Consider the following 5,145-nt stretch of genomic DNA (forward strand, 5'->3'; position numbering starts at 1 on the left):
AGAGAGAAATGGGGAGGAGAGCATCTAAATAGAGGGAGTGAGGCGGCGGGGAGGCGCGAGGGGTCGAGAAAAGTGGTCCCGACTGCGTTTTCTCGGCGTAAAGGCGTTGCTTCTTTGCACCGCAAATTGAAACCCTCGCTCTCGCGCCGCGAGTTGCTCGATTAGGAAGTAATTATATGGGGATACGTTTCGCGTTCCCGAGGGAACGCGTAATTCTCTCGGTCAATTACGGTGAACAGAAAAGTGGCCCCGAAAAAAAATTGGCATTCGAGATGCGCGTGCCTTTGGCTCGGCCTCTCGCTGACAACATTGTGACAAAGGCAACGATCGTTCTAATTAAGTGCTTTATTCAATTTTAATCGAGCTGCAAATTTGATATCGAGTTTACTGTACGCACGCGAATCCTTATTTTAGCAACGTAGAGGAACGAAACGTTCGTATTTCATGAAAGCGTTTTTGCAATAATCTTTCTCTCGCCTTTGATTAATGCCATTTGCCGGCAATTAACTGTTCCGAGAAAATAGACGCAAGTAGGAGTTGACGAACGAGAAGTTATCCCGACTCTTTTTTAATTTCGGTGCATTTGATGTATTACGGTTGCAGTTTACGCTTATTAAAATAATTTCTCCATTACTGAACGCTCAAACAAGACTTTACGGTTCGCGGCAATCTCGTGGCATCTTGTGCGAGTCAACCTCGCTAAGCACGCACGTCGTTCAAGGTACTTTATGCACCAGGACGAAGGTTTCCAATACGTACCACGCCCTTGGGAGACGTTAGTTGTTCAGGGAAAATGCGGGAGAAAAGAGAAATGAGCAATTGACGAGCATCCCGCTTCTAACATAAAGTATTAAAGTGATCCTTGTATATTGGCTGAGGTAACTTAAGACCAGGATAGGCGATATTTGCAGTTCGAAATTCGCGCTTGCAAATTTGGGTCGAATTTATTTCCTCGGAAACTCGTCGCGGCAGGTTCCCACGTATTTTCTCTCCACTTGAATTACGGGTAACGCATAGACCGCGATATTTCGACGAGAATTTTTACGCGTGACTTCTAATAATAGCGACGGCCAGAAATGGACGGTTCGATTACGTAAAAGCTTACGTACATCTGCCTGTAATTACGCGATACTGTCTCTGTGGCCCACCCACGCGAATGCGTTGTCCATTTCACGAAAGCGAGCAAATCGATCGCTTTCGAAGCGCGTTCGGAAGCGTAATCGCGGAAAGCCTTTCTCTCCGAAAATCTATCTCTCCGATGTAATGAGTGTCACGATTTCTATCGCGGACAAAGACGAGATACGCGGAGCGTATCAAACATGCTGCGCTAGATCGAGGTCATTAGTCATGAAATCTATCGGATAGAGACTATCGTTGCTGCGAGTGCACGCGCACTGGGAACAGCCAACGATGACGGTTCCGGGGATCGTCGGCGGAAGTGTGCCTAGAAGAGAAAGGGGATCGCAGCGTGAACTTCGATCTCCCACCCATAATCCGGAATTTCCTATCTTGCGGAGAAACAAGGAATTAATTATACGTTATTCGGAACCAATTTGTGAATCATCGCTTTACGAGAAATCACGTCGTTGCTTGCATTCCAACCGAGCTTCTAGAAATACAGCATTAACGAGCGTTAAGAGACACGCTAAGAGTACAGATAATTCCTGGCACAAATAATTTCGGTAGCGCAAACAGAAAGAAATACCGTTCACTGAAAACTTCTTATCTGAGTTCGTACTTCGTACTGCGACGATTCATGGTTGGAAAGAAATATATTTTGTTAAATATTTTGTGTCACACGTTGGAATATTTTAATTAAATTATTTTATTTCTCAGTTGCAAACTTAAATAATATGAATTTTAAGAAAATTGTGCGTTTCTTCACAAAATACTTTTATCAGTGTTTGATAGTGCAGGCTTGATTATCATTATCATCATGATGAGTTTCCTTTCACTTGGCACGTATATTAGCATTAAGGATGTTGAGACACAGTTAAGTATGTACGCAGTATTGTTAGGTATTGTCATAGCACAGGAATATCCACATTGGCTATCTCGACACGCGCATTTGTCATCCTTATCAAGAAAACACCTGAGGCTCTTAACGTGTGCATCCGATATTCGTGCAAGATAGCTTTATTGGCTCGCTCGGAGGATCCTTGAGCTAATACCTGGTTGTGAATAAAAAGAACTGTCGAACAATTTACAGAGATCCTCTTAACAAGTACCACAAAAAATCGGCTCAAACTGCAAACGCCTTTTATCTGCAACGTGCACGGCGTGTATCATTTTCTCTTAAATCGCTTTTCTCTGTTAGATAAACATTTTGAGCAAAAAGTTATATAAAAGATTATTGCAATTTTATGGATAAAATTAAGTAAGAATTATTAAAAGGTCGCTGAGTAAAATCCAAACGATACAAATCGCTTTGTAAAAATTTAACATCGCCCCCATCATCGACTCGTTAACGCAAATCACAGTTTCACATGCAACTTTGTTTCGCCGAGCAGGAAAGTTCGTTAGTGTAGATTTTTCATCAAAAAACGCAAATTTGGAAAGTACATGTCTCACTGTCTTCCATTGGCCAGCAACGGTACGCAGTATCGACGGACTCAAGGTTACGTGATGAAGACAGGAGAACGTTATTCGTAACCGTACAGGTGCAAAGTTCGGTACAAAGGAAAGCGAATCTAAAATAGCGAAATGTTCCGCGCGCAGTTCGGAATAAAGAACGTCAGCAACCATCCAAAGATCAATCTACATCAATTAATCAATGCGATACAAAATCTAAAGTTCGAGAGTCCAAGCAGGATGTGTCGGATAATAAAATCCCAGGATTACGCGAGCTGAACGAGTAAGCCGTGCTCCGGTGGGCCTTGCATTTTTCTTCTGCTATATAGAACAATCCGCTTCTTTATTTCTTGGAAATATCATCAGAGATTTTTCCAGCCGTGCGTTAATTCTCAACTATCACGTTTCGTGCAGAGGCGAAGAAATCATCGTAAAGTCCTAAGAGTGTTCTCCGCATTTTCTAAGTTCTTTAATCCGCTAGAATGGACCTATTAGAACCAATAATAGGTGGAATAAGCTTTTTCTTAATGAAATTATTCAGGTAGCGACGATTCTCAAATCATAAAAAGAGAACCATCGCCGAATTGGTTCAAATATCCGCGCGGAATGGAATGAAAGGAAACATGGAAAATTCGATAAACCCATATCCTGTCAGAATGCATTTCTCTCTCGGCGATCATTGTTCAGCTGCTCATGATGCTTTCGAAACACCAAACTGAATGCACGAACAATGGAGCCCTAATTATTAATGAAGGAATGTGTTCTCTGCGTATTCTACATTACTAACGTAATAAACAATGTATCGCGGCGTGGCTAAATAATACTTGCGTTATTCTGAAACCAAGAACCCGAATCCGAACTTCGATTCTCATTCACGAGTGCAGATGTCCGCCGAATGAACTTCAGCACTGGCTTGTACGTTCCTCTCTCTCTCTCTCTCTCTCTCTCTCTCTCTCTCTCTCTCTCTCTCTCTCTCTCTCTCTCTCTCTCTCTCTCTCTCTCTCTCTTACGAACCGGCCGTATCTCTTTGTCGCGCTTGTGAATGCCAGGCGAACAGCCTTTGGTCCCGTCCTTTGGTGCAGTCGTACCCGAGGCCGGTGCAGCCGTACTCAATGAGTATCACCGCGGGTTCAGTGCTAGAGTATCGACCCACGGCATGTGGTGGCTCATTCTCCTTTCTCCTTCGTTCCTTCCTTTCCTCCTCGCTCGCACGAGAAATTACAGTTCCCTCTCCTATTTTCTATCATCGTTTCGCTCGGCTTTCCGCCTGCGCTCTTCGTCGTGCTCTCCTAGAGCACTCCGCCGTCGCTACTCTAAGGTCGATACTCGCGTAAACGTGCACGGGAATTCCGCCAGTTTGGTGCGACCTCGCTTTGTTGTACATGCGCGGTGATCAACGATGTACGACGAGGAAGAGGCACCCCGTCCAGCGCCTTTAAAGAGCCGAGAGCCTCGTCGAACGATAATTACTTCTATCTTATTTCTTTCTTATTGCTTCTCTCGGTATCTTCTTTTCTTTGACTAATATCCAGCAATACATCGAGCATTGTAATCTTTTCTTTTTATTGTTTGAATCTAAGTAATATTTTACATTTGACGGAGTTAATTTGTCGATTATTCTTATCTTGAACAATTAAAGCGATAACACTCTTTTTAATGCAGAGGACAGTTACGTGAGCAAGCGATAGAAAATGACAAACTTGCGTGTGTCTTACTGAATTATTCTGAATCCCGGTTATACCAGGAAACGCGTTACAGGAATTTTACAGCTACGTTCTCTCACGTAAAGGAAATTCGTAGAAGCAACAATGTGCTCATATCAGTAATGTGATGACTAATGCGTCTAGCATGTAATATCGGAGACTGATTAAGACTAATATCGGGTCCTTGATTAAGCATACCACGAAGACCTTTCAAACTGGAAACTGTAAATTTGCTTTAAAACATACGCAATTAAGTTACCCAGCTATACTACGATAGCGTAACCGCTATATGATTAAGTTAATTGCATGCGATAAAGTTCCAAAGTTCAATATTTACCATGAATGTTTTAACAACAACCAGGACAAGGGCTATCCTTGACTTTAACACGTGATAACGATAAGCAAGATGCGAAAGCTGTTAGAGCGAGATATAAATATTCTCGAGATCGAAGTAGAGACTTAGGAAATAGAGACAACGAAGAAAAATTAGAATTTTGTTTCTTCTCAAGAATAATAAAGTCTATGTGAAACATTGGTAAACTGCGTTGCATATATTAAAAGGTATGACTAAGAAAATGCTTTTTTACGAATCTAGTTGCGGGATGAGGGAAGAAAATTGGATGACAAATTTCCCATGCCTCGTGTGTTTATAGTTTTCCTTATTTGCGCACGACTTTTCCGCTCCTTTTATACGAGCCCACCAAATCGATTTTCCATAAAGGAGAGAAAAAGCATGCAGTTGACGTTAGGAACGAATAACTTTTCTCGTTCGCGCGGCCTAACAAACAACGACAAAGAAAAGAAGAAAGTTATAAGGCAGGGTAACGATCGCCATCGACGCCGCCGTCCCTGGACCCTACCGCTCACGAGC

Source organism: Temnothorax nylanderi, unplaced genomic scaffold (genome assembly GCF_030848795.1).
Source record: "Temnothorax nylanderi isolate EJ_2023f unplaced genomic scaffold, tnyl_v1.0 TNYL_tig0055_pilon, whole genome shotgun sequence".
Classification (NCBI taxonomy): Eukaryota; Metazoa; Arthropoda; class Insecta; order Hymenoptera; family Formicidae; genus Temnothorax; species Temnothorax nylanderi.